General features: G+C 38.9%; 1 protein-coding gene across 8 annotated transcripts in view; it reads left to right on the top strand.

Moving 5' to 3' along the window:
• FAM160A1 (family with sequence similarity 160 member A1) overlaps positions 1-20,419 on the top strand; it is an 87,113-nt gene that overhangs the window by 22,664 nt on the left and 44,030 nt on the right. The window contains exon 1 of one of the 8 annotated variants that reach the window (XM_032686019.1): positions 19,822-19,911. The exons of the other annotated variants lie outside the window; for them this stretch is intronic. The gene's annotated coding sequence lies outside the window, so the exon portion shown is untranslated. Of the gene's footprint in view, positions 1-19,821; positions 19,912-20,419 lie in introns of those variants that run through there. 8 annotated transcript variants of the gene reach the window in all.

Raw genomic sequence — 20,419 nt, 5'->3', positions numbered from 1 at the left:
GCATTTCGTGTTATATTTCCTTTGTCAGTTTGTGTCCCTTAGCAGGGGCACAGTCGCTACCAGGCCAGGGAATATTTTTCCTGCATTCGATCAGTTCAGAATGAGACCTGGAATCTGGTGTTTCCTGACATTTTGAACATGTTTGCTGCTAGTGAGTTTGAATTGTTCTGTTATTATTACAGAAGAACTAATATATCATCAATTACTGGCTGTTAATCTTCAGAATTTGACTTAATGGCTCTAAATAAGCAGTTATGGTAATAAAAATTGGGGAATAATTCTAGGAGCAGCAGGGCTGATAGTCCCCATACAAGGTGGAAGCTGCACAGCACCCTCAGCCTCTGTTCCCAGGTTGCAGTGTTGGAGGCTTTCTACCTTCTATTTTAGTCTTGCTAGAGCTGTTGTTAAACTGATTTGATTTGTGAACTGAACAGAAAGTACAGAATAAATGTGCTAGGGATGTGGGACAAGGGATGGGGCATTGTTCTCTTGGGAACTGTGAACTGTTCTGCTGGTTCACCACATCTTTTGGAGCAACGCTTTTAGTAAAAAACTTAACAGGAGCTCTCTAGGCAACTGTTTTGTCCTAGAAGGATAGAACTAAAATTAAGATGAATTGCTAATCTCTGAGTATTAAAATTCATAGCCCAGAAAGCTTTGTTGTCTCTTAAAATTTAAGACTGTGACTGGATTCTGTTTTCCTTTCATTGGTAAATCTACCTTAATTTCACTGAAAGTCAACCTAGCAGGCAACTGGAGAGAAAAATTCAGGCTGTTTAATGAGGCACTGTTGAAGAAATCCAGTGAGACAAACTAAGATGAATGAACACGTGGGAAGCAACTGCCGTCAAAGAGAATAATATGCTGCATTTTGAGAAATATAAACAAGTAGGAGGGTGGTAATAAAGTGCTTGCACAGAGTAAGCCAATTGCCTGGAGCTGGGTACCCAACAGTAGTTAATCTGGGAGATGAAGCTATTGTCCAATTGCACTGCTTTCTTAAAAGAAACGAGAAGAACTGGTCTGGCACTTTTGAAAGGCAGGGCAGCATCTGAATCAGTATTGTGAATGACCCTGTTCAGAAATTGTTGCTTTTCCTGAAACTACAGGAGGGAGGGAACCAAAACAGAACAAAAAACCCTCAACCAAACAACTGAAAAACCACCCCAAACAAACAAACCAACCCACCTCAACAAAACCCAAAACTATACCGAAACCAACAAACCCTGAGCAGAGTTACTGATTCTCTTTTATGACTACTTTTTCTTTTATAATAGAAATTTTTTGGTTTTCTGCATGATTATCTTACAAATACATACTCCAGAAAAACATTTGAACTGGTATGGGGCAGTGTATCTTACATCTGTGTCTTCTGAAATGCAAAGTGGGGAGATCATGTAGGTGCATCTGTGTTTTTAAAAGTATTTGTTCTTCTTTTTGTAGCATGTTACTAATAATAGGACAGTGTACTCTGTCAGCATGTTTCATTTACCATGTCACTATTAACTTCCAAAAAGTTCTTAAGTGTTCTAAAACATTATGGGCTTTGAATCTAATTGCGACAAGCCTGGTGCTGGATACTTCTGGAGGAGGACATAGGCCCCCAATGCTCTTCTCCTATCAAATTAGAGAATTTGTGCTGAGTGATATTTTTTTTACATCTTTCTTTTTAAAGCTGTATGGTATGCCATCCTAGTTGAGCCTCTTAATAAAATGTGCTGTAGTAGCATACAAAAGCAGCAAGCATCTCATGATGGAGAATAATTGTCTTTAAATTATCTGTAGGGGAGTGGTTGGAACAAATGATCCCTGCAAATGGGATTCCCACTTACCTAAGTGATGAGTGAGATGATGCCACAAGCTTCCCTCCCCTCAGCATGCTCACAGCCTGAACAGTTATTTGTGCAAGTGACCAGGTGACAGCTTCTGCACCTCCAAATTGCAGCCCAGGTGGATGTTAAGCATTTTATACAAAGAGTCACCCAGTCTGTGATCTTCCAATCACCCTCTTTTTGAAAGGGGTCAGTGTGTACATTTCCCATCTCCTAGACTGTTCAAGTGAGTATCCGTTAGAGGCCTAAGCGTTAAGAAGTTTTTAAAGACCTCTTTTTGTTTGAGTCAGGAGAGCAGCTGTTAGGTAAACGCACATCTGTTGTGGTTAAATTTTTTATTTGCCACAAGTTTGACTCTGCATCATTCCCTGACCCTGACTCCTGCTCAGTTAATAGCAGGAGAGTATTCCCAGAAGAGGAATCTGTCCCTGGGGATGTGCTGTGTTTGTTTGTGGAATATAGATAATTATTTTCTTGCTCATACACTTATCTTTATACCCAAAGTGCTCTTTAAGCTGCTTGTACTCTTGAGTGTCCCTATTTTTTATCTATCACCATTCTCTTTCCATTCATCTATCACCATTCTATTTCCATTCATTTATCACCATCTATCTTCATGATGCATAGCATGGATAGATGACAAAAAGATTGAAAATATATCTTGGGCTTATAGAAAGAACACATTTTTTTTTCCAGTGTGATAAAAATGCCTCTGACTTACTATGCTTTTACTAACATCTCTGTGTATTTCAATTTTTATTTTGGTTTCTTGCTTATTAGTTTTGGTGAGAAAATCACTCACAGCTCATCCCACCTGTATCTGGGATTCAAGGACTTACGCACTTTACTTTTCATTAAACTGCATACATGATTTTGACTTATGGATGATAGAAAATGAAAGGTGAAATGAAATGGCTACAGAGTTTTTAGAACTGAATAATTCTCCAACCAAGTTATGCAGTTACTTCAAGTGAAAAATTAACAACCTACTGTGCTTGGCATTTTAATAATACATAGTAAGCTGGGCCTATGTCTGGGGGTTTTGTTTGTTTATTTGCTTTCTATTCTGTTGGAAGTTGGGGATTTTTTTGTGTGTGTTTTGACACATAAAGAATCGAGGACATAAATGGCATAAGGTTTATTTAATGCATATGTAATTGTTCATTTTTTTTTAATGGCAAGATTCTGCATCTGAAACTGTAATTTTTATATTCAAGGTGTAGATATTGAGGACATGATATGCTTTAGGTAAGGCACCTGTGGGGTTTGAACATGAATTTAGAAATACCTTATGAGTATATCTGTCTTTGTATGAAGTATGCAGCAGCTCAACTCCTAACAGCAACATATATTGACTTGTATATGTATTCCCATGTGTGTATTTTGTGCTTGTATATGTATCTTTTGGTTTCCATTTTTGTTTTTCTTTATTTCTTTCCATCACTTTTTGCCTGGAAAACAAAAAAGCTTGGTTTTGTTTCCTTCAGTTCTGCTATTTCCATCTCGCTCTGTTTACTCTGTTCTGATAAACCAAATGCTGTGCCACAGGAATGATGCTGGAAGTGGAGGGAGAGATGACAGACACTGGTCTGTTAAGTGACCCTTGCTTACCTGCATCTATCCTTTTTCTCTGCACTTCCCTCTAATTTTTCTTCTCTCTTGCTTTGTTGTCTCATATGTTTCTGTAGCTCTTCTTCCTCTACCAGCCATTGAAGATCATGGGCTGTAGTTCCAGTTCTTCTGAACTAGGCAGTGACAATAACTAAAGGATGGTAGCAATTACTTCCCTACCTTAATTCTGCACTGCTTGGAGCTCCTGCGGTAAAAGTGTCCATGAACACACACAATAGGCATTCAAATTGAGCACTTTGACACAAAAGTATGTTTTTGTGCAAAAACAATGTACTTGTGCTTGAGATTGCCCCAATCCAGGTGCAGGACCTTGCAGTTCTTTAGATATTTAAGTTCGTTTGAAAACTGTTTTACTGGAACAAAGAAAGCTGATAGGAGTTTTGCTTTATGTAAAATACTTACATACTTACTATGATAAAATGGTGTAGTAAGCTTGGTAAAATTGTGTTTAAAATAGTGTTAATAATCTAATTTTGGAGTGAAGAGGAGCCTTTTCTTCTGCCTTCCTGCTTGGAATGCTTGTTCCAGTCTTGCCTCAGGTTAAGTAGATTAAGTGAAAGGGAATTTGGAGTGAACAGCACAGATTTTATTTTTTCTTCTTATGAACAGAATTAGGAGGTAGAGTCTAGGTAAAGGTTATATTTTTGTCCTAGGCAGTCTGTTCAGGTCCTCATGGATTTGTCCACCCAATTTCTGCTTGCCTTTGTTGAATCAGAGACATGGTTCTTCTGTTGGTTGAATTCTGTCATATCAAAACTTTTACAAATTCTGCATTTATTGAATTCATTTAAGACTTTTGGGTTCATGGGCATCCATCATGAGGGGGCCTCTCTTATTTTAGCTAAAAAACTTTAGTTAGCTGCGGCCCCTTCCTTTACTGAGCTTCTGGTATTATCCTATTTCAGTGCCCCTGGTGCCAATTGTGACTGGGGTTTTGGGGCATGTGTGTTTGTGTGCAGGGAGGAGGGGGAAAAAATTGATTAGTTCTGTCTGGTCTGTTTCTTTACTCACTTCTTTTGATTGTACCGATTTTATTTTTATCATTCACACAATACCTTCAGCAATCTGGCAAGTTGCCTGTGGGAGATCAGCTGACACCAAATGACTGAATAATTAAAAGCATTATTCTAGATATGCAGGAATTATTGTAAGAAAATTGCCCTGATCATTGGGCTGGACCCAGGAGTGGTGGTGAATGGTGTTACATCCAGTTGGTGGCTGGTCACTAGTGGGGTTCCCCAGGGTTCAGTATTAGGGCCGGCCCTGTTTAATAGCTTTATTGATGATCTGAATGAGGGAATTGAGTGCACCCTCAGTTTGCAGACGACACTAAGTTGGGCAGGAGTGTTAATTTGCTGGAGGGTAGGAAGTCTCTATAGAGGCATCTGGAAGGGCTGTGACTCCATGGACCGAGGCCACCAGTATGAGGTTCAACAAGGCCAAGAGCTGGGTCCTGCCCTTTCGTCACAACAACCCCAGCATATTGCTACAGGCTCGGGAAGAGCGGCTGGAAAGTGGCCCAGCAGAAAGAATCTGGGGATGCTGGTCAACAGCCATTTAACATGAGCCAGCAGTGTGCCCAGGTAGCCAAGAAGGCCAGTGGCATTCTGGCTTGAATCAGAAATAGCATGGCCAGCAGGACCAAGGCAATGATTCTGCCCTGTACTCGGCACCAGTGAGGCTGCACCTCAAGAACTGTGTTCGATTTTGGGCCCCTCATTGCAAGAAAGACATTGAGGTGGTGGAGCATGTACGGAAAAGGGCAAAAGAACTCGGGAAGGGTCTTGAGAGTAAGTCCTATGAGCCACAGCTGAGGGAGCTGGGAATGTTTAGCTTGGAGAAAAGGAGGCTCACCTTATCACTCTCTACAACTTGCTGAAAAGGAGATTGTAGCCAGGTGGGGTCGGCCTCTTCTCCCAGGCAGTTAGTGACAGGACAAGAGGAAATGGCCTCAGGCTGTGGCAGGGAAAGTTCAGGATGGACATCAGGAAGAATTTCTTTACTAAAAGGGTGGTTAAGCATTGGAACAGGCTGCCCAGGGAGATGATGGAGTCACCACCCCTGGGAGTGTTCAAGAAATGACTGGATGTGGCACTTGGTGTTATGTTTTATTTGACACGATGGTGTTTGATCAAAGGTTGAACTTGATGATCTCGGAGGTCTTTTTGATTGTTATAAGTAGTTTTGAAAGTGTGGGAGAAATTCAGAGCTACAAGTAAATCATGGGTTAAAAGATAGGATCTCAGTGATGTGCAGAGTATGCCTTCCTTAATCCTGTTTGGTGTGTCTGGACTGGAAGTTTCTGTCAGAGAACATGGCAATGATACTTTTTCATTGTGGGGGCATGAGGGAAGGAGAAAAGGGCAGAGTTCATTACTCTAGGGAGTTGTTTGAGTTGTTGTGGTATGCAAAGTGGGAAAAGACTGTACTCCTTTTAAAGTCCCGAGCTTGAGGCAGTAATACTAAGCTTTACCTCTTCAGTCTGCCTGCTATGTATAAAAGCAGTTGCCAGTGTGAGAGCTAACCCTAACAAAGGGTTCCATTCCCATTCTGGCTGAGAAGGAGAGTAGAATGTGGAAGTCGTCTTTCTGGGTTAGTAAAAATAAAAGCAGCTCTCACTCTCCAGCTATAGCTACAGAGTCTTTGCTGTGGTTGTTTCCCATAGATTTTGATGAGTCACCTAAACACTTCGGATGTTCTTGCTAGTTGTAGTTAGCAGATACTGTAACACCTTGAAAACAAACAAAACCTCAGTATCGGCTCTTAACTCTCTTTGTATGAAGTTGTTTGGTTTTTTGGCAAGGTGCTCCACAGATCTGGGATTTTGGTACTGTGCTGGTTTGGGCTCAGGTAGAGTTAGTTTTCTTCAGAAATTAAAATTGGGTACACATAAAAATTTTTAGCTATCCAGCTTAATTTACCTGTTTATGTGTGTGATAGGTCTATTTACAACAGTCATGAAAAAGCCTTATAGGGGGTGAGATTTTGTTGTATATACTCATCTTTTATACAATAAAAACATTTTGCTGTAAAGTCATATTTTAAAGATAAGTGATACTGAAATTTCATACTTTGCATTTCTTCTGAACCTGCTACTCTGTGTACTGGTTAAGAGAATTCAAATAGCAGTTACATTTGATCACAGGGAAAAACTAAAAGAAATCTTGTTTGTTGTGCAGTATGCTTTATGTCAGATTATATAATTTCATAATTTATGATGTGCAAAATGTTCATAATCCATATTGACCATAGCATGTCAGCTCACAGTTGTATGTCATCAGATTATCTGAACTGTGAACTAACCATGCTGCAGATCTGAAAATAGTTCAGGTGTGTTGGGAGTTGGCATGACATGGCACAGCACTACATAAAATCTGTCTTTAATGTTTCACAAGTCACCCTGTCTCACTGCAACTAACAGCAACCAGTTTTGCCTGATAAGAACTGAACTGAAGAAACAGTTGCTGTATAGAACCATCTTGGAGATGTGTTCCTGAGCTCCTGAGCACTGAGAGGCTCAGCACAGAGGTGCCCATTCTGCCTGAATTCCGTTCAGCTTCATCTGCTGTCATTATTAGCTCTTGTTCTGCTGCGTGTAAGCTGATATCACCTTAAACTTCCTTAATATTAGGTTTTGAAAAGATTTATTTTAGCATACTGTAGCACCATGCGTAGCACATGCAGAAACATCTGATAGGTAAAGGATTCCCGTTGGAGCCCCAAGTGGTTTGTGTTGCTACTACTTGAATTGTTCTGTAGAAGACAGTTTGGATTCAGCGGTACTGGTGCTGAGTCAAACCTAATGAAATTCAGCCAGTATTTCTGTGGATTGCCATTACTTTTGGGGTTCATCTACTCACTGTTGGCTTGAAAACAGAACACAGGTTTTGTGATTAGAATGAATTGTGGTTTATGTAGCAGGATTGACTTTTTTAGTGCTCTTAGTTATAAGCTTGGAAAGATGGGAGTTGTGAGAGAAAATTGAACCTAAGTGGATTTTAAGGTTAGTGTTTGGATACCTCTATTATTTGTTTAGTCTTTCTTATCTATAATTGTAAAGGCTTATCTCAGCCACTTTATCTGGGTGCTCAATTGTCATAGAAACATTTCAAGTATTAGTGCACATTTTAACTTATTCCAACAAACCAAGCAGATAGCCCCACTAACTCCATTGCAAATGTACTTTAAGGTGCTGAATACTTGAAGGTGACTTCCTATTTCCAGCTTGCACTTCATCGACAAGGTGATTTGTAACATGTAAATGTGATTGATAGCTCTGGCTGGAATCTGGAGGCTTTGCATAATTCTATTCCTTGCTGCTAATTAGCCTGCTAGGCACTTGTTTCTCATACGATCCTTTATATATTGACAATCCTAAGAGCAGTATTCGTCTTGTACAGATATTTCTCCACAAACAGCAGACATTCTGTTAAACTCACAATCTCAAGTGGCATACTGAGTGGAGACTCCATATAGAGGTTCCCAACCTAAGTACTTTTGGGAGATGACCTGACTTTTGTAGGCAGTAAACTTTTTGGTATTAAACTTTTTGGAGGACCAACTCAGTTGTTAAATAATTCTTAATTAAAATAACTTGCTAAAGACAAGCAGACCCTTGTTATTTAAGCAGTATTCTCTGTGGAGAACAGCCCAAACGCTTCAATATTTTGAAAATTGTGTCTCTCAAGGTCAAATTCCACATGAGTATCTGTTATGGTAATCTATTGGTTTGAGGCTGGATTTGATTGTTGCTGGTACCATGAAAACGTCTTTAAGTAGGACTTTGTGTCATTTCCATGCAAGTGAATAATAAGAGAAGGGTGTATTCCAGACTTATTTTCATAAAAATTTAGTAGAAGAAATTATTTAAAGCATTCTCTTACATTGAAATAATGTAAATCGAACCCATGAAGAATTAAAAAGATCAGAGAGAACAGGAATTGGTTAGAGCTGGGCTGGGTTAATTTTGTACCTGGATCTTTGTGCTACGCCTCTTAAGTGGTGTCTTTGCTACTTTGAATTCAAAGAGAGACTTCTTTTGTGCCCAATAAAAGAAGGGGCTATAGCTGATAAAAATTAGGAAGAAATCCATCTGGTCACAAGAGTTGACCTGAGCTGTCCCTTTGTTTTCTTGATCTGTCATTGATTCTACCATTCCATACGATGAGGAGAAAATATTCATAGTGCAGGAAGTGCTTGAGGTTTCCAAAAGCTTTAACTTAGGTTGAAGATAGTGGGTTACACAAACCACTTAGATCCCTGCCATCATCTGCTGCTGCTTGGAGGACATGGCAGACCATCACCCAAAGTATTGCACCTCTCTTCTAACTAGAAATCTGTTGACTGTTGAAGAACAGCACTTTCTCAGGGTGTGCCATAGTTATTTCTGAATATTTTATGTGCACTAGCTCTTGTAATCCCACAACGTAGAATAATATTTTGGCAATATAAGATGCAAATTAAATAAATTTAGTGACTACCCAGAAATGTAATTTGGGAAGCAACTGATGTCTCCATTTGTTCTGGCCACAGCGGATAGGCCTTATGTCCCATAAGTGAGATTATTGTTTGTGCTGCTTTGCACAGGGATGTGGATGTGGACATTTGTTTTAGATGAAAATTTTCAAGGTGTGTTGTTCTGCTACAGGCTAGAGCCTTCCTCTGTGCCTCTCTGCTTATTTTTTTCCATACTGGTGCTGTTGGTTTTTTTCGTAGCAATAAATATAGCTGTCTAACGTTCAGTTTTTCAGCACATACTCTGCTCTTAATGAATGTGATCATTTACACAGTGTCACTGTAGTATTGGCATGCTAAATAATTTAGTGTGCTGTGGCAGGTAGATAACTCTGTGGTGTCTATGTTACTATGGCAATACATTTGCTTAATGTAAATATTAGTCATTCTGACCATATGAATCTCAGGGCTTCTGACATTATTAGCTGTGTTTGGGAGGTGGGAATGTGTGTATCTAAAAGAAAAGTTGTTCTGGAAATATTAATAGTTTAAAGATTACTTTCTTTTTTCATAATTCCTTCTGCTTTGTGACTGAGCTACATAATCTATTGATTGTAATGAACAGAGCAGAACATTTCTGCCATTTCTTTATCATGGTTGTAATGCAGCTCCATTATAAAGAAATATATAACTGTATTCTGATCCTCTAAAAATGCAGCCGACTGAAATGAAAGGAAGTAGGATCTTGAGGTCCATCAACTTTGCTCTCGGTCAAAGAGTCAAATAAAAAATCAAACTTGGAAGAAAAATTCCAGGGATATTAGACTGAGTTCCATGACTTGAAAGGGAAACTGAATGTGAGAGGCTTTTCCATTCCCTTTATGGGTACCAGCAGGTATAGAATTACTTAAGAAACACCTGATTTGTCATAAATCAATGCATAAGCAATATGTTAATGAAGTTTGTTTCTTAAATATTTATTTAGATTTTTTTTTCAGTCCATTTTCATGGATCGTTTCCAGGGAAAATGAACTACTTTCTGCAAAGCCTTTTCTCAAATGCCAGCTGGTACCTGATTGTATGAACTATTCTTTGTCTGTTATGATCTGCCAGCACCTTTGAGGCAACAAACAGAAGTGGTAAAAGAATTAAATCAGTTACCTTTTCAAAGTATGATATGGCATCACAGTTGATAGTCTGTATAAATGTTCAGTCACTTCAAACCACGAATACTGAATGTACACTGGTAATATTTGTAAGATTTTACGTGCTATTTGAAACCTTTCTGTGTTTAACTGCTAAGTTTAAGATCAGTTTTGGAAAGAAGATTTGTCTGGAATGTGCCACCCTCCCCCCTGTGTTTGGAATTGTCCCCAACCTTCCTGCCAAACACCTGCAAGATAGGAAAAGAAATCACAGTAAGTGGTGAACGAAGTCTTTAATTATTTCTAGGGTAGATTATACTGGAAGCTTCTGTGTGCTGCAGTCTGACATCGGTGCTCAGCACCTATCTGTGTTTGGCACACCAACAGTTAAAGAAAGAAATAATTAAAAAACCCCAGTAGTAGCCAAGCACAGAGTTCCGAGTTCTTTGCATTTTACAGAATAGACTTTGCTGGGCTTCTCTAAGTGTTCTTTACTTTTCCTGTCTCTGAGATGATAAAACTTTTGCTATCAGTGCTTGCATGTAAGGCAAAGCTTTTACTGGACAAGAATACAAACTAGAGTTTTTAGTTACCTTTCCGTGGCACTGATGCTCACAAATGCTAGTCTGGAATTCAAGTTAACCTAGGAAAATTAATTATTTACCACATATCTTTTCCTGGCAAGGCTGCCTGTGGGAATACTGTGCTGCTGGCTGTCTCTTTTTAAAAAATATAATATGCTTTAGGTGCATCTGTTGATTACAGATGCAGGGAAGTATTGAAACATTTAGATTCAGAATAACCTACCAAGTATTAGCATAGTTGAAAGAGTAATTGGAGGAGCTTCTCTGATGATGCTTTTAGTAAACAAACCATACTCATAAAATGGCTTGGGAAAAGCCACATCTAGTGCAATGTATTGGAGGAAAAAGACTGCAGAGGGCACTTTATACTCTGTGGGAAGAACCTGTGTAGAGAGAGTTGCTCCTGTGAAATCAGACTGGCAGGATTTTCCCTCAGGCAAAGAGGTTTGATGGTTCTGCTTTTCCAAAGTCACAAGTATCCATTTTCAAGACAGATTTTTGGGAGGGTTAAATTTGAGCACTCAAAAACCACTCTGTTCCAGGTTTGGCTGATGTGTGGCATAGGAACCACATGAAGAGTATGGCAGAGGGAATGGTGGGTGTGTGTTGCTTTGAACTCATGCTCTCAGTAACTAAAAGGGTCTGGTGGAGGCTCATCTGGCAGTGAGTTTGTGGCGCTAGAATCTACCACTGAAGTAGACTGCTCTCTCTGCCTCTCTCCTTTTCTTTTTTTGTGTTGTGCAGCATGGACTCAGGGGTTCCAGTGAATACCTATGGATTCCTCCAACCAGGGATGCAGGGGAATGCTTCACAGCAAGGCACATACTGAGTCTTTTTTTTCTGAGCTGCACTGCATTTCTTTACTTCTACTGCTGAAACATGGCATGCCTGTATTTTAAAGCTGGGCTGAAGAAAGTGGAATGGAGTGCATTACAAGCTGAATGTTTAAATTGGGTGATAAATTGAAAGGAACAAAAACGTGTGCCAAAAAGCAGTTGCATTTAATGTTTTACACATGATTTGCTCTGCTAGTTTCTTTTATTGTCACACTGCAAGTACCTTTTCGCTTTACCTCACAGAAGAAAAAAAATCTAGTAGTTCTGCAATGCCTTTTTTATGTGCCTAATGAATGTCTGCTTTTGAGTATTACCTTACAAATAAAAAGTGGAGGTTTTATCTGTACTGTTTTTATGCTTTTTGTTGTAATTCTTTTTGTATATTCCACTTTTAAAAGGTAATGATGGCTGTCGAGCAGTCCCGTACCTTCCATGACTCTCTTCATGGAAGGAGAGCTGACGCCACTCTTGTCTTGAGACGGGGAGATCCCAGAGGAACTGTGCATCTCAAGCTTGTGCTTATGCTTATGTTTTTGGACTGACACATGTGAGTCCTCACACTGGGTACTGTTGATCCATGGATATCTGGCACTTAATTATTCCCTGTCTAACCTTCTTTCCATTGCTGTCATAGGATAGATAGATTGTGGAGATTAAAATGGAAAGAATATTATGGCCTGTGTCCTCTTATGTTATCCTTAAAAATGGTTGTTGTCCACTTAAGGTGCTCACATAGATGCGACATCAGAAGACACAGGGTAGTGTAAGGCCTAAATTGTATTTTCAGTATTCTTTTCAGTAAATGATGGTGTTTTTATAGTGATATTTCTAGTTCTGACAGAAGATGGTGAAAAAGGAGAGTTAAATCAAACAGATATGGTTTCCAGGCCTTTGTTGTTAATTTAAACAGTTTAGAGAGTATATGACAAGTGTAAATGTCATATATTGTAGATACAAAGATACTTTTAATCCTTACTGTTACTGCAATAAGACAGACAGACGCTGTTGAAATCATAGTAATAAGCGATGTTTACCTGCCTTTTGCATTGTTAGAAGAACATGGCTCTGGGCTCTCAGAAGGGTCAGGAAAAAGTCACAGAGGGCTGGTACTTTCTTACAGCATGAACTCAAAAGACATTTATTTCCACGTGCAGAACACTTAACTTCAGAGCTACAGTAATACTGAAAGATGTGATTCTAACATCCTGCTTGGTTATTACAGTTTAATGCCACTCAGCATTATAATTAGCTTTACTAGACATTAATAAGTGGGTTTAATATTCAAACCATGGAGTTGGAGTTAAGTGTGCCAATGAACCTTATCAGTGGAGCAAAATGTAAATTTTAACTCGTTTATCTCATTAGCTTTTAATAAGGCTGTGCTTCGCAAATCATGGCTGCATCATCTGCTGATTATATCCTCTGATCTACTAAGCAAAATAGCAATCTAATAATAGCCATACATTGCATGAAATCCTCTCACTGGTGTTCTGAAACACTTCATGTGGTTTTTTTTGTTTTTTTTTTCATTTAGAGGGCCTTGATTGTGTCTTATCTCTTCTGCACAATGCCAAAATATAGAAATGAAGGTAAGGTGAGAATTCATTACTTGTAGGCCATGGGTTTAGAAGTGTTTTGCCAAATAGAAGTTTCTGATAGGGGCTGTAAGTCTTAAGTGTGTAGTATGAGTGTGGTGCATAGGGATTCTGAGATTTTTCGGGGCAGGTAAACAGCTAGACTGTCAACTGAATAATGATGACTTACTGCTTGAATAATAATCAGAGGGCTCCAGAACTCTGTGGCTCATATATTAAGGGAGAAACTGGGCTCAGTGATTTGCCTTAGGCTCATGTAAAATGGAAGAGAACTGGAGGAGACTGTTAAGTCTCCTGGCTTGAGCTCTTGCATTCAGGCAGTTACCATTGCTGCTCGTGATGATCGTTGTGTGTGCCCTCCATGCTATTCACAGCAAGTAAGAGGAAGTTAAACACATTTGAAGTAATTATTCTGCTAAGTCCAGTTTTGATACTTTTCCCCAGCAAATTGCTCATACAGTCTTGTCTGAGTCCAAAGAAACTTGTTCAATCCATCTAGAAACTTTCAGGCTTTGAAGGTTTCCTAGTAGCAGTAGCTACTACCCTCACGGATACACGGAGTCTGTTGACTGACTGCTACCAGAGGTGGTACATCTACTATGCTAGTAGTCATCCATCACAGTACTGTGTTTCATTTTTTGTGTTGATCTTCTTGATGGTTGAGTTGGTAGATAGATACATTGTCACAGGGAAAACTCACTTTTTCCTTTGTCAGAGAAAACCATGGATCTTGGCTCCCAGTCCTGCTGATTTAGAGGATGGAGAGACATTGCCACACCACCACCTTGGAATCTAGCGGACTTGAATTTTCAAGTGTTGGCAACTTCGGGGACCGATTCTTTCCAATTAGGTTGATCATTGTGGTTTCCATAATTGTAGACATGTGCACTTTTGGTATCAGTACTCCTGAAGAGAAGTTTTCATAGAATCGTAGAATGGCTTGGGTTGGAAGGAACCTTAAAGATTATCCAGTTTCAATCCTGCCACCATGGTCAGGAACACCTTTCACTAAACCAGATTGCTCAGGGCCCCATCTAACTTGGCCTTGAACACTTCCAGGGATGGGACATCCACAACCTCTCTGGGCAATCAGTGCCTCACCCTGCTCTGAGTAAAGAATTTTTTCCAATCTTATCTAAACCTCTTCCCTTTTAGTTTAAAAACGTTCCCCCTTGTTCTATGACTATCTGCTCTCCCTCTGTTTTGTAAGCCCATTAAAGGCCACAATGAGGTCTGCCTGGAGCCTTCTTCATACTGAAGAACCCCAACTCTCTCCGCCTGCCTTTGTAGGAGAGGTGCTTCAGCCTTCAGGTCATCTTTGTGATCCTCCTCTGGATCCGCTTTCTTGTTCTGAGGACTGCAGATCTGGACGCAGTACTCTGGGTGGGGTCTCACAAGGGCAGGGTTTTCTTCTATCCTTCATTAATTTGTCATTAGTTGCATGTATTTGGTTTAGTGCTGACTTACAGCACCATTTATTTTCATGTAGTTTTTCATCACAGATGCTTGATTGTGTGCAAATGCTCTCATAATGTCACTGAAGGGCTCCTGAGACATTCTGTGACTCTCAGGGCTGAAGGTTCGTGTCCTTCAGAGTACAGGTATACTTGAGAACAGCAGGGATCTCACAACACTGCCTAATGGAGAGATGACATATTCTGAAACAATGGTGAAGGGCTTTATTATTGGAGTGACCATGTCATGAATTACGGTGCAAATAGAATGGTGTCTATGAGGCAAGGAGGACTTGAAGACAGAACAGAGATGGAAATATATGTGATGACAGTTTTGTTTCAACAGAGGGACAACTGGTGAATGATGTAACAGTTTTGCACGTAGTAAAGTACTTTGTAACTGGTCCATGAAAACAAAAAATTGGTTTGACATATGCTTTCTAATTCTCATAGTCTTTTTCACCTTTCAGTTGAGAGGTTGAAAAAATAATCGTAAATTTGTAATTCAGTGTCAAGAACCGTATCCTCAGGAGTAAAGTTTGAGATCTCACTTCCAAACATTCAGTGGTTACAGCTGACTAACACTCAAGGCCTGTGCATACAGACAGACTTTCTCATGCCTCTTTGAACTGCTTCTGCCTCTAGCTTGTGGTTCTCCTTTGGAGCTCTCTGAGGACTTGTGTGTCAGACCTGACTTTGCGTAAGGCTCAGTTTGCAAATTTGGATAGCACATCTATTACCAGTTTTCAAGAAAATTGTAAAGGTGAACTGAAAAATTAAGGAGACGATATGGCAGAGGAGAGGAGCTAGACTTTAGGCCTAGGGGATAAGAGAACACTCCAACTACTTTGAAAAAAACCCCAAACCTTGGTGTACTGTAGCTTCTGCAGCTCCAACAGCCTCAGACGGAAGGACAGAAGTAGAGGTGAGAAGAAGCAGGGTTCCCAAAGACATACACAGACACTCCCAACTTTCAGAGCTGTGCAGGCAGGAAGAACAACCTGTTGATGGGTGGAACAGACATTCCCATGCCTGTCTCCATAGGTGTTACAAAATTAGATGGGAGAGGCTGTGGTTTGGCTTTTGATTATCTATACTGAGAAGCATTCCTGCCAGGGCTGACATCCAACTCCCTTATTTAGTAGGTCTTCAATATTGATCATTCCAAGTGTTAAAAAGTTCAAATAGTAATTACATTTTATTTTTACTTTATTCTGATATTTATCCCATTTTTCGTAGGTATGTTTGTTAGGTTTGGTGTTTTCCAGAGCGCTCCCTTTATGAGATGAATAGTCTTCTTTGCAATTTGTTAGGTTATTTGCCTTCATTTACCCTCCAGGGTATGCAAGTTACTGGTTTATCTTCATTCCTTGCTGGACTAGAAAGTCACCTATATTTCTGTTCATGTTTTCTCAAAGGTTCAAAGGCAAGACTGAAAAAATTTGTAAGAATTGTTATGAAAGTGTCAGATTACCTCAGTCATTCCCCTTCCCCACCCAATTGTTCCTGTGATTGTTTATCAGTTTGTTTTTTTTTTTTTACATGCTGGCAACATGTCTAAGACAGGTGTTGTATAGACTATTATGTATTACTTTTCTTGCCAGTGCATTCATCTCTCATTAACCAGGAAAGGTAGTCATGAGAACAGAAGATGCTGTAATGTCACTCAGTTTCCATTTGCACAAGATTGGGTGGTGTAAGAATGTAAAGTATTTTCATAGTAGAGCAGACTTGTTTTAGGGTATCAGAGATGAATAATTAATTTTTACTCTGCGTAATGGCCAACTTAACACTGTTTACACGACACAAATAATTTTATTCCTAGGAGAGCTGGAGAAGCTTCAAGGAAAAAATATCTACCACCTGTAGAAAATGCAATGAAACTAAACAGAAATAGAAATATAAATAACATGTAAATTTTTCTTTGATCTGGCTTTTTATGCACTAAACATCATAAAAATGCCAACAATCCACTTCGGATTTTGTTGTTTACTACCATATGTATTAAAAGGAAAAACTTTAATGTACAGAGAGAAAGCCATAATCTGTCAAAGTCCACTCAACTTGCAAATCTGTACTAATATTTTTAAATAAGGGTGTCACTGCAGGAGGAGAGGTTGATTTTTCATGGATCTATGCTCACAGATAGGGAAGTGTTATTTTATTGAGGTTCTTGACTTTGCTGTAGGAATTAATATAAAATGAATCTTCCAATTCTGCTTGTCTGCTCTGAGTTAGAATAAAAAGGGAGAAGAAAAACAGTGTTCTTATGGAGTTTCCTATCAGACCTAATACCTGGGGTTTTGTGCATTATGGGAACAGGAAACTGGAGGGACATGATTGGATTTTGTAAGGAGTGCTCATTTTACCTTTTTTTTTCCTTTTGTTTTCATCTTCATTAATCACAGAATTTGATTATTCCTCATCCTTGTTCTTCAGCGAACAGTGTGCTATAGTGATTTGTTGGTCTCATCTTAAACAGTAATATTTATTCAGTGGTTTTCCCCAGATTTGAGAATTGATAATCATAAGAATAATTTTGCAAGTGCTTTCCTCTTTGCCAAACCTTGAACATAATTTAGGGCAAAGGAAGTTCACTAGCTTCTGGAGCTTTCTCCAAGCTAAATTGCAGATAGATATCTGAAGCAAACAATGTTGGTTCACACAGTGTTCTGTTCTTTCTATTCTCCTTTTTATTTTTTTTGAAGAAGGAAAAAAAAGACCACAAAAGTACATTTATATTCAAAAGTATCAATCCACTAAATATAGCACTTAATCATGAGGCCCTGTCTGCTATCAGGCAATACATGTACATAGGGTGAGGTATGAAAATGACCTTTCAGATTTCAGCAGCTTGTTAAGTTGACTAGGTTTAAGGAGTAATTTGTGATGAGCTTCTGTCATCCTACAGTGCACTGAAACAGTTGTTCTGAAGCTCTGTAGTGATATGCTTTTGCTCATTCCCTTCATTCATTAGTTCATCATGTCACTAACATGTTATCACTTCAGAGTGTAGGAAATTATGTTGACTTGGTGGATAGGTATCTTGGGGTGGTAATTCTCTCTAAAGTGAGTAGTTTCAGTTAATCATGTACAGAAAGATACATGACAAATTCCAGTTATCTGGCCAATTACTACAGTCTGTGTACTATAATGAGCATACTGAGAAGTATAAAAGGGTTTTTTGTGTGATAGATAGCTACCTAAATTTAGACAGAGTTATCAACCCATTTTTTCCAGGAGAAAGGGAACTTTGTGTTGGGCATTAAGTTTTGGAGAAATAAACATGCTTCTAGAGTGAGTATTATGTTAACAACTATGCAATATCCGTTCTATACCTAACAGTTTTGATTTTATGGCATATTCTGTCCTTTTCTGGTGTTTTTTAGTTTGAAAGAGGGATAAAGAGAAGTATCATGTGCATGTGAACAGAGAGCAATTCCATCTGTGAAGTAGAAGTTCTTTTCTGAGTGAAAACTTGGCAACAATCCACTTGGGAAGCTTGTTGTTTGGTTTGTTGGTTTATTGATCAAATAATCAGGATAGTCTTAATGGTGTTTTACTGCTGATTCTTGTGCTTGAACTATATTTAGAACCTGCAGAATCATCTCAGAGTTTGGAAACTATAAACAAAAGTTTGTGGCTTCTTTATCATGAAACACGGAATGTTTAGAATATATGTGTATTTGCATTTTATTGTGGATTAGTGCTGGAAGCGTACACATCTTCTTTAATGTCACTTTGTAGACTTGAGAACATTATTCTTGTACTTCTTATGTTTATTATAATGAGTAATTTGACATGTTCTACAAATCACTTGAAAAATCGTCTTACATATTATTGCTGTAGCCATAAAATATATACCTTAATCTTGTTTTCTGTAATCTACATATGATAATTACAGGTATATTGATAACATTTCTCTAGACCATCTTTCTCTCGGGAAGGTAGTATTTCCTATTCTGTACACTAGTGTTCTGAAAATAGCTTTAAATCTTCAGAGTATGGAGTCTTCTACTGCTTTACTGCTCTCATTCATCTTCCTGTCAAGAAGGTTTTGTAGAAAGGCAACTAAATAATTTCCTATGAATTTATTTTATACTTTTGGCTATAGACACTGTTTTACCTTTTTAAAAAAAATGTAAAAAAGAAAAGGTGTTCCATTCAGTTCAGCATCACAACTTCAAGAAGCATGTGGGTTTCCTAAACTATGAGGAGGCTGGGGCCAGGTTTGTATGTCACACAGATGTCAGAATTATCTTGAAAAGCAAAATTGATGTGCAGAGTGTATGGATCATTTTGATTTCCCTCTTCCACTAGCATAGCCAGAACATAAAGTGGGTTTTGTTAAATATCCGCTTTCTGATGCGTTGCTGCCTCCTACTCCTGCATAGTGATGAATTTTGAAATAAACCCTGTACAAATTCTCAGTAGAGATGGGAAAGTTGACAACAACTATTTTTTTTACCAATAATTCATTTCAATTATGACAAAACAAAATTACTAGTGTAGACATAGCAGCTGATATTTGTAATTTACCTATAAATCAAGGAATGGAAGGTACCTTTCATTGAGTGACGTGTGCTATGCTCTTTGGGGTTGTTTTTTTTCTCTTTGAAGCTTGGTATGAAAGCACACTCACAGTACAGAGTTTTAAACCGAGATTTGTAATGCCTGTCTCACACAGTATAACATTTTAATTACTTGGTATAACATTTTAATTACTTGGTTTTCTATAGAAACAGGCTTTTCTGGGGTCATCAGTTTTGGTAGTGATGTGGGAATGAACCAGCAAAGTTAAAGCCTTGAATTGATTTCAGTTCAGTGACATCCGCCTTCTTTAGTATGTAGGTAGAAGTGAACTTTTCTGAACTGCTCTTTTTAAATTTGTTTTTTTTCCCCAAGTTTACTTTAAGCTTTTAATATCCCTTTTGTAGCAGCTGTCTGCTAGTAGCAGACAAGATACCTCAGTCATATTGTGCCAGAGCTCTACTAAAAATAGAGAGGTCTATTTTAGATTTTAAGAACCCTAGTTGCTAGTTTATTCTTAAGTTTTCAACCAATGTAATCTGTATTTTGAACTTCTGTTACTGAATTGTTGCCTTTCTGAAGTAGGCCAAATGTGAGGAGATCAAATACAACAGAGAAACAGGTTTGTTATGTTCCTTATATAAAAGGAACAAATTGTGCCACTTGAATAGCAACGTAATTTTTTTTCTTTCCCTTGCTTCAGATTTATGACCCAGGGATATGAATGTGTAGTTCATTTCTCCTGGGACTTTGCAAGAGCAACTTCAGTGATTCTGTGCTCTTGAGATCCAGTGAAATTGCCTGTGTGCAAATACCTGTGATAGATGAACATGCCCTGTGGTGTAACAGGTAAATGGGGCCTTCCTTGAGGAGGTCAAGGTCTCTGTCAAGTATTTTGTGTTGTTTAATTACTGTTTTCTTGAGCAATCACCGCCATCTCTCTAGCTTTGGTAATGTGCTCTTTGATGAACTGTCTTTGCTGGTTAGCTGTATACCTTCCGGGCCCCACTCTGTGTAGTTTTAGCTTAACCCATCAATACCTTTTGGACCATACTACCTAACCGGCATCTCTGTTCTTTCATTTTGGCTGACCCATGCAGTAGTAGTCTCTGAGGGCTTGGGATTTGGCTTAGCCTGTGTCCCAGTGCATAGGCTTGCCAGCAAGAGTTGATCCCATTGCTTGCCCAGGAATCAAGCCCGTTTATGCCACTGTAGCACTCCTGAACTGGGGCGGTCAGCTGGGCCTCTTTGCTGTCACTGCTGCTTGTTTACTGTGGGGGAACTGCCTGTTCGTGTGTCTAGAGAACCATGTACTTATTTAATGCCCTAACGTGGACCTCCTAATGTATAATACCAC

The sequence above is a fragment of the Chiroxiphia lanceolata genome, chromosome 4, assembly GCF_009829145.1.
Source record: "Chiroxiphia lanceolata isolate bChiLan1 chromosome 4, bChiLan1.pri, whole genome shotgun sequence".
Lineage (NCBI taxonomy): Eukaryota > Metazoa > Chordata > Aves > Passeriformes > Pipridae > Chiroxiphia > Chiroxiphia lanceolata.
Note: the sequence above shows the minus strand (reverse complement) of the source record. Positions and strands in the feature narration are given on the sequence as shown.